The sequence below is a fragment of the Lynx rufus genome, unplaced genomic scaffold (assembly GCF_022079265.1).
Source record: "Lynx rufus isolate CCGP_SWC_20201006 ecotype Redwood Valley unplaced genomic scaffold, mLynRuf1.p SCAF_3, whole genome shotgun sequence".
NCBI classification, from domain to species: domain Eukaryota; kingdom Metazoa; phylum Chordata; class Mammalia; order Carnivora; family Felidae; genus Lynx; species Lynx rufus.
In genome coordinates, this window is record NW_025814845.1 from 194,874,996 (window position 1) to 194,884,961 (window position 9,966).

Sequence of the window (9,966 nt, forward strand, 5' to 3'; positions counted from 1 at the left end):
TTTTTAAAGTAAGAATTATCATGTGTGTAACATCTTATAACAGTTATTTAACAGTTTGGGGAGAGTTGCTGGAATAAAACATAGATGACAGATATTGGGGGATCTATCTTGACCATTTACCTTAATTCTTTCAGAAATAATTCTTGGTAAATCTTTTCTCTAAAGTTGGGTTTTCTGGCCACGTAATCTTGACATATTACATGTACTCATTAGGCTTGATTCTGATTGTAAGAGAAGAACCCCCTGTTGGGGAACTTATAATAGAGGTAGAACTCAGGCACTGGGCAGGTAAGTGGTAATTGAACAAGGTGTGTCCGTGCAGGCTATAGAATGTTCGTAGGTATTCAGGGCAAGACTCCCAGGTACTAAATTGGATAGTCAGGCTGAACTCAGCGGTAGAGACCATGGAGACTCTCAATCCTGTCTCGGATGGGGACGAGAGTGGAAAGGGGATATTGTAATTTGAGGCTACATCTGGCTGAGAAGCCACTAAGGGGGGGCCTAAGGAGCGAAGCTGCCATAGCTGGGTCCCAGATCCCAGTTGGGGATCTTGGATTAACTATGCCCCCCTCCAGGGCACAGGGGTATTCATACACTGATAATCTTTCTTACCGCCGCTGTCAGGATTGTCTAAACACCTGCAGAGTTGACCCTGTAGGTTATAGGGAGGTGGGTGGGAGGGGCACGTGTCCCAGCCTCAAGGAGCTCGGAAACAGAAAACCAGGGGGAGAAGATGTGGTGAGACAGAGGGCTGATATTAAATGCCTGTTTTTATTTTCTGTTTTAAAACAAAATATCCACGATTCTGTGAGGCAAATGAATCACATGTCAAAAATTTTACAGAAGGATAATTACAAATCTAAAAAATAATCCTACAGGTAAAAAGTGAGTTGTTTTGGGGGCGCCTGGGTGGCTCAGGAGATTAAGTGTCTGACTTCGGCTCAGGTCATGATCTCACAGTTCGTGGGTTCGAGCCCTGCGTCGGGTTCTGTGCTGACAGCTGGGAGCCTGGAGCCTGCTTAGGGTTCTGTCTCCCTCTCTCTCTGCCCCTCCCCCCCTCTCAAAAGTAGGTAAACATTAAAAAGATTTTTTTTTTTAAATGAGTAGTGTTAGGTGCCTGGGTGATTCAGTCGGATAAGTGTTCGACTACTGCTCAGGTCATGATCTCTCGGTTTATGAGTTCGAGCCCCGTGTTAGGCTCTGTGCTGACAGGCTGGAGCCTGCTCAGATTCTGTCTCCCTCTCTCTCTGCCCCTCCCCTGCTCTCTCTCTCTCTCTCTCTCTCTCTCTCAAAAATAAATAAACATTTAAAAAAAATTTTTTTAAAGAATTGTTTTTTAACTCAGCTATTCTGTGGACTTTATCAAATGTTTGAAACTTCAATTCATTTGCATCTGTAATAGTTGAGTTACTCATAATCATATGGTGAGTACTATCTTAATGCAAATGTTAATTCTGAAAATTCTCAAACTCAAATAATTTCCTATTATTGAACGATTCCAACTACTCATTCTGTAGAACATAGAGCAGCCTGTAGCACAAATCTTTTCCCATGGATTAAACACATGTTGCCGCTTGCATTGTATAAACTACCCGTCGTAACACCTGAATCACGTAGGCACTCCATAAAAGATAGCTACTCGCATTGGCCCTGCTAAAAGTCAATTTTCATGGAAACATCGATTTTGAAAGTAAAGACTACTTGCTTTCAGTTGTCGTGGTTACACTTTTTCCCCGAGCTTCGGCGTAATAATCACATCTAACTAGAACAGAGCCTTGAGTTACATATTGTTTAAAAATTAATGCCACGGGTTATATGAAGAAACAATGAGTGTACGAGACAGAAAGATGTTAGATCTACATTTCTGAGTGGAATGTAAGTGACTTCAGAGATCACCTGTAAATATAAACATATCAAGTTCATTGTTTAATGTATTTGCTATTACCAGAAGTAAAAGAATGACACAAGGTTTGGGGAGGAGGGGAAGAGTAAGCAATAGAAAACTCGGCCAGAAACACGCCCTCAGGGGCAAAGCCCTGGGTCTAAGAGCTAGATGTGAATAGCCCTGCCACCTGCAGATAAGACATCCTGCCCTCCGGCGCCTGGGAAGGCATTGCTTCAAGGTTGCAATGTGACAGCATCGGAGGTGGACCAGAAGCCCTCTGGTCCCATTTATGCACTGGAGGCTCAATATTCAAATCCGAGATCACTGCCAACCCTACAAAACAAATGTTGGCTGTAGCTGAAAAACTGGTTTATGGCAAAAAACCTAAGAATACAGGAAAGGCTGATTCCCCCACGCTGTCCTTCTGCATCACTTCACGTGGCTCTAGCTCTCTCTACCTTTAGAAACTCTCTCTGAACGTCTCTCTGAACGAGGCTCATTAGTGTCACTTTATGGCACATCTATTTACAAGCCTATTGTGTGCCGAGCATTGTGCTAACCCACTTCATCTCATTTCCTAGAGCAAAACAATTCCAGTCCCATAGCTCCTGGCTTACCGCCCCAAGGAGGAGAGTGACTTTAAACAACAAATAAATGATTGGAAATTAGTGTAAGTCCCGTGAAGGCAAAGAAGAGGTTGCTGAGAGAGATTGTAAAAGAGGCTGGCTGTTTAGGAAGGCCTGTAGGGAATGCTTTCAAGCTGCCTTAACTACAAGAAAGGGACCGTGAACCAGAGTGGTTTCACAGGAAGGACATCTCTCCTCGGACCCATCTAACTCCTTCGAACCCACAAAGAGTTAGAGCTTCATGCTGGGGGATTCGGTGCCCAACCGTGTCCTCAGGAGCTTGGTTCTTCTTTCTGCTCTGCTGCCCAAAGTGTCTGTTTCCTTCTAAACCCGCGTCTTCTTAGGATCATGTCTCAGACATCACAGAAATCTATCTTTCTCTCATTTAGCGATGGTTGCAACTTGAGGATTAGTTGCATTTCCTTGACATGAGAGGAAAAGAAAAATAAGCTTAGAGACTAACTTCTGCCCTTCAGGCTGAGCCACCTTGTAGAAAGACCGCTAGTTTTCCAGCAACATCCATCATGCTCGGGTTTCGGGAGGGCACCGGGCCACCGGGAATAAAGATTACGTTTCTCATGTTCCCTTGTGACTGTGTGTGGCCTTGTGACTAGGGTTTAGCAATGGCAGGTAAATGGGGGTAATTTGTGTAATTTCTGAGATCTACTCTTCCAGGGAGGGAGTACGCCTTTCCTGGTCCCGTCTTCCTTCCTGTGGCTTCAATGTGAATATGATGGCTGAGCATCTCCAGGCACGTGTTGAAGATGACCAGGCAGGGTGCATCCTGAGTGCCTGACACCCGTGGCAGTAGCGGCCGTGACCGTCCCCCCACTCCCTCACTGTTTAGCTTGCTCAAACCACCTCTGAGCATGTTTTGTGCTGCCTGCGTGCAGCGCCCAGGGAATGCACTGTCCCTAAGTCACTGGCCAGAGAGAGCAATGCCGTGTGCTGATGGGCTCATTCAGTCAGTGCTCTTCCCCCGACTAAGGATGTGGTGGAGAGTTCCCGAGCGCAGGGGTCGCATGAGGTGGGGGCAGGATGAAATCAAAGAGTGGTTAGGAAGGAGGAAGCGGGGAAGATTGCTGAGCAACCGACCAACAGTGACCACTACCGATTAGTGACCCAGGCCAAGAGAGAAGGGCTGGATCACGCGGCGTGAAAGTAGGTGTGGGGTCTCCGAACAAGAAGCGGCTTGGATGTGGATGTGTTCACAGAACTGAAAGGAAGTCAGTATGATACATGAACGGGAGAGATGACGTAAGACAAGGCAGGACCCGATTGCAAAGCTGTATCCATGTTTGCCCAGGACTGTCCTGGCTTAACCTGTCGTACTAGAAAAATTGAAATAGTATTTCCTTTCACCTTCCAAAATGTCCTGGTTTGGGTAATAAATCCCAAGAGTATGCTGTAGATACAGCCCATGTGAAAGAACTTGGACTGTATTCTAAATACAGTGGGATGTGGTCTTTATCCTTGTTCTGTCTTAGTAGAGACATCAGGCTTTCACAGCTGTCCCAAACTTTATCTTCTGGCTCCTCCCCAGGTCAAGCTAGAAAATGTTTCCCGAATTGGCTCCCAAGGTCATCTAGCCTCAGAGAACAGATAAAAGCCCCTCCCTGCCTTTTCTGAGCCACGTGACATTTCCTACAAGATTGCTTCTCTCAGCCTAGATTTCTTTTTTTTTTAAATAAATTTTTAAAGTTTATTTATTTATTTTTGAAAGAGAGAGAGAGAGAGAGAGAGAGAGAGAGAGAGAGTGTGAACAGGGGAAGGGCAGAGAGAGAGGGAGAGAGAGAATCCCAAGAAGGCACCACACTCGGCACAGAGCCCCATGCGGACCCCCGTCTCACGACCCTGGGATCGTGACCTGAGCCGAAACCAAGAGCCAGATGCCCAACCGACTGAGCCACCCATGCACCCCATCTTAGCCTAGATTTCTAATCCAGCAATACGACTATTATATAAGGAATCTCACTGTGTTGTTGGAAAACCTATTTCTAGGTTTGAAATATTTTTGCTTATCAGAATGGCACTACCAAACAGTCTAGCAATTCCAGCTCTAGGTATGTATCCCAAGAAAACAAAAACACCAGAATGTGCACTCCTGTGTTTGTTGCAGCATTATTTACAGTAGCCAAGATCTGGAAGCAACCTAAGTGCATTCAGTAAATGAAGGCATAAAGAAGGTGTGGTATGTATATACAATGGAATATTCCTCCGCCATAAAAAAGAGTGAGATCTTGCCATTTGTGACAACGAGGATGGACTGGAGGGTAGTATGCTAAGTTACATAAGTCAGACCAAAAAAGATAAATACTGTAAGATCTCACTTATACGTGGAATCTAAAAAACATAATGAGGGGCGCCTGGGTGGCTCAGTCGGTTAAGTGTCTGACTTCCGCTCAGGTCACGATCTCGTGGTTTGTGAGTTCAAGCCCCACATCAGGCTCTGTGCTGACAGCTCAGAGCCTGGACCCTGCTTTAGATTCTGTGTGTCCTTCTCTCTCTGCCCCTCCCTCATTTGCGCTCTCTCTCTCTCAAAAATAAATAAACATTAAAAAATTAAAAATAAATAACATAATGAAAAGCAAACAAAACAGAAAACAGGCTCACAGATACAGGAAACTGTTGATTACCAGAGTGGGGAGGGGTTGGGGGGTGTGCAAGAGGTGAAAGGGATTGAGAAGCATAAACTTGCTTTTCTGAAATGAGTAAGTCAGGGGGATGTAATGCATAGCACAGGGAATATAGTCAATAATGTTCTAATAACGTGTGGCGACAGATGGTGACTAGATTTGTCATGGGGATCATTTCATAAGGTAGAAAAACATCTAATCACTATGATGTACACCTGAAACTAGTAGGATCTTGAATGTCAACTATACTTTAACTTAAAAATAATGATAAATAAGTATTCCTGCCTCTGGCACTTCTTACCTTGAGACTGAGCTTGTAGCCATCCAGTCTGCTGAAAATTCTTCTGTCTACTTTTTGACCTTGGACAGGTTATTATACATTCCCTGAGTCTCTCTTCTGTATCTGTTTCTACATTTACTTGTAAAATGGAGCTATCACCCGATAGGGGCTGTATAAGTCCTATAGGGTTGCCATGACAAAACTGGATTTTCTTATGGCAACTGGTTCTCTCAACCAACTAACTGGGTGGCTCAAACAACACACGTTTATTTTCTCACAGTGCTGACGTCTTTACGCCCAAGATCAATGTGTAGTCAAGGTTAGTTTCTGGGAAGGCCTCTCTTCCTGGCATGTAGATAGCTGCCTTTTTTTTTTTTTTTTTAATTTCTTTTTTGAGAGTGAGAGAGCACAAGCAGGGGAGGGGCAGACAGACAGGGAGAGAGAGAATCTCAAGCAGGCTCCATGCCCAATGTGGAGCCCAACACAGGGCTTGGTCTTGCAAACCGTGAGATCATGACCTGAGCTGAAATCAAGAGTCAGGCACTCAACCAACGGAGTCATACAGGTGCCCCGAAGACTGCCTTTTTGCTATGTCCTCCCACAGCCTTTCCCTGTGTGCTGAGAGAGCGAAAGAGATCATGTCTCTTCCCCTCCTTGTAAGGACACTGTTCTTACCAGATTAAGGCCTCCCCCTTGTGACCTCTATTAATCTTTATTACCTCCTCACAGGCCATATCTCTCCAAATACAGTCTATTGGGGGTTAGGGCTTTGACATATGAATTTTGAGAGAGACATAATTCAGTTCATAACAGGGTTATTATGAGTAACAAATGAGATACTGCATGAAATGAGATACTTGGAATAAAGTTTTATATTCTATATTTTGATATATTTTAGGATATAGAGAACCATAGAGATCTCGATGTATCCTAAATTTAAATTATAGTGCTCAATAAATGTTATCGGCTACCATTATGGTTATTATTTGGGTTTTTCCCCCCCAGGACTAAACTTTTTCATTTCATCCCTGCCCATCTCCTCAACTCAATCTTTGTGTCAAGCTTGTGTGCAAGCTCTTAGCCATTAGGATAATCATGTACCAAACGGACTTTGATGAGTCGTTCTTCATCCAAATCAATGATTCGGACATGTAAAATTTGGCATTGCAGGTTATGCAGTCTGGGGGAAAACAAAAACTTAGAATACAAATACAAGGTAGTTGCTTTATTGTGACCAAGGTAGAGTACAGCAATATATACAAAATTAACTGGGAAGGAAATGGTGTCTTTGACACAAGTCATACTGAGTTTTACTTGAAATAATAATCCAATACAAGCAGCAATAACACTCAGGATTATTGGCATGATCTGTAGATTCAGAAAAGGAAAAGGTCCTAACTTTATATCTGTGACTTTGGAAGAGCTGACACAATTATGATATATGCAATTTTGCTATTTTATTATAAACTATATTCATCTTATTCATCATCTCCGGGTTTTAAATAGTAACTTCTTGCAAAGTAGTTAAATACTATTTTAATTCCCATTAAATATATTGCAGATTCATTCCAAATGCTAGAGCAGATAATCTTGTGCCTCCAATGTAAAGTATAAGAGCCAAGATATTCTAGAGCTATGGTTCCCAAATGTTGCTTCATGAATTGGCTATATAAAAGAATCATCCAAGATATCTGTTTAAATATAGTTCTCTGGGCCCCACTGAATCACATCTCTGAGGATGATATCCCGCAGACCTCTCCCTCAAACCAGGCCTGTTGGAGGGTCCTAGCTTTGTTAACAGCTAAAGCTCATGACCCAGCGTGAGGAGTTAGGTGATACCCTACCTACCATATTGAGTTGTAACTCCTGATTTTCTTGCGTTTTCTAAGTGTTTCATGGAAAATAATTTGAATCCTATCCATAATTCCAGTTTATACTTTTTTAAATATTTATTTTTGAGAGAGAGACAGAGACAGAGCACGAGTGGGGGAGGGGGAGAGAGAGGGGGAGACACAGAATCTGAAGCAGACTCCAGGCTCCGAGCAGTCGGCACAGAGCCCGACGTGGGGCTCAAACACATGAACCAGGAGACCATCGCCTAAGCCAAAGACAGACACTTAACCGACTGAGCCACCCAGGCACCCCAATGAAAGCCAACCCAGTGCCTGAAACACTAAAATTGCTGGAGTTTATACCTATAGCTGGACACATGCACTAAACTTCTCTACAAATTAGGTAGGCACTCACTCATTCAGCGTTGTGGCTCACTGAAAAATAGCCATGATCAAAGCATGTTCAGCAATGTAAAACTATAGAATCTCCATATGGAATATTTATTTGGGATCCAAAGTACTCTGGAATGAGTAAGAGGTAGTGGGGATAGATGCTTATTCTCTAATTTGTTGCACGCTATTATCGGGCTTCTAAGAGAGTTTTTGGCTGCTTCAAATGTTTACCATTTTATGAGTCATTTTCCTGCTCACTTTCATAATGCATTTTCAGATGTGAACTAACCACTACTATTTTCAGTAGAGCTATATTTAGTGTAGATCTCAAAATGAGAAATACCTCTTAGTGCCTGTCATAGTTGCCTAAGTAAAATCAAAATATTTAATGATATCAAATGATGGAAGGCAACTTTTTAGATAATGTGGTATAAGAATAGCTAAATTGTCATTTTTATTTGTAGCCTACATTCAGCCTACATAATGCCTTTGTTCAGTCAATGTGTTATGAGAATTAAATAAGATAATGTGCCTTTAAATTATTTGGAAACTATTATATATGTATACATAGTTATAACATATTAATATATAAAATATATAATATCTATATATTCAAATGCAATACATATCTATCTATCTAAATGTAAGTTAACAGAATTATTATTCCTTAAACATAATTGTATATTATTAGACTGGTCAAAACAAACCATAATAATTTTTCAGTTAAACCAACCATATTAAGAGTAGGAGTCTGTTTTATAGGCCATGAAACACTAGTTTGATGGTTGCATTGTGTATTTTTAACATCTGACTATTATGCCAGGGAGATTTTGTCTCTATAGAAGTCTCTATAGAAGACTTGCTTTAATGTGTTATTGCTACCTAAAACAATAATGTTTGGTAACAAAGATAGCAGGCAAATTCCCCATTACAATTGAAAGGACTCACATAGAGCCTTCTACCAGAAACTATAGGAGATGGCATCCCAAAAGCTGCTTTGGAAGATACTAGAATGACTGATGCCAGTCAGTTTGCATCTGCAAATTCATATGCACAGAGAACTCTAAGAGCAAAGAAAATAGGAATCTCTAATAACAGAGATATGCCAAGCTTTCCTACTAAGGGTGGTGCCCTAACGTCCCATGAAAAATACCTCACTGTTCCTGATTTCACTAGGAGTAAATTATTTGAAGACCAGCGGAATTACAAAAGAAGCATTTCACTAAACTATCAGTCATATTTAGAGCTGACACCCTATAAATAAATCTCTTGAGCAGAGACGCTCTCCAGTGAGCTTGAATGATCAATTATACTTTTATTGAGTGAAAGTAACTTTTTAATATATGACCTTGCCAAAAGGCAATTTATCAGCTAGTCCGTTACTGAAGATAGGAGTGAAGATTCTCAAATAATCATTATTCATAAGGAACATTCTATCACAAGCATCTGTAATTCTTTGGTTCCTTTTTTTTTATTAGTTTAGTGGTCAGTATTTATTATGCAGTGAAAAATTGAATACGTTGATGATGGAATCTTGAATGAAGATTTTGTAGTGTTAATTATGGTGGTTATCTGTCATTGATGTCTACCTAAATTTTTGTCAATGCTCTCTCCAAATGGTGGTAGTTGTCCACATTGCGCATTCTGCCTCCCCAGTCCAAAACCTAAGAAACTACGTTTCCCGGCACTCCTTGTTGCCAGAGTACTGACATGTGACTTAGATTTCATTAATCAGATACGTTTTAATGAAGCTCTGATTTGATTGGCTACATAAGAAAACAGGGAACTGACATCCATGCTTTCAGGCATAAGTGTCCCTGAGTTTGAGGGTGAGTGAAGCCACTTCTGGAATCACAGCATAGACAGCGTAATTTTGGGTGGTCACTGATGGCCGCAGTACCTTCTAGATCACAGTAGAAACAGCCTAGGTCTGAGGTTAGGTAAGGCAGCTGTCCCCTTGACAGTTCTTCCTGTGCTCTTTAATTTTTACCTTCTTTTATTCTATTCACTCACAAATGCTTACCTCATATAATTCCTATTTAAAGACGTCATTTTGTGGAATCAGGTTTATCAATACCAGTCTTTTTTGCTGGAATGTCAAGCCGTTATTGACTTCTGGGCCTATCCTGGTATATTATAATGAACATGAGCCATGTTTTCTTACTTTCTGGTAATTCAGTTTACAATATTGAAGCTCAGCTTACTTTCAAAGTGCCAGATGGCAACTAATTGCCAATAATTTATTAAGCAAATACCATGTAATATACAGAACTAGAATGTGGAAATCATAAACAGAACTAGAATGTGGAGCTCA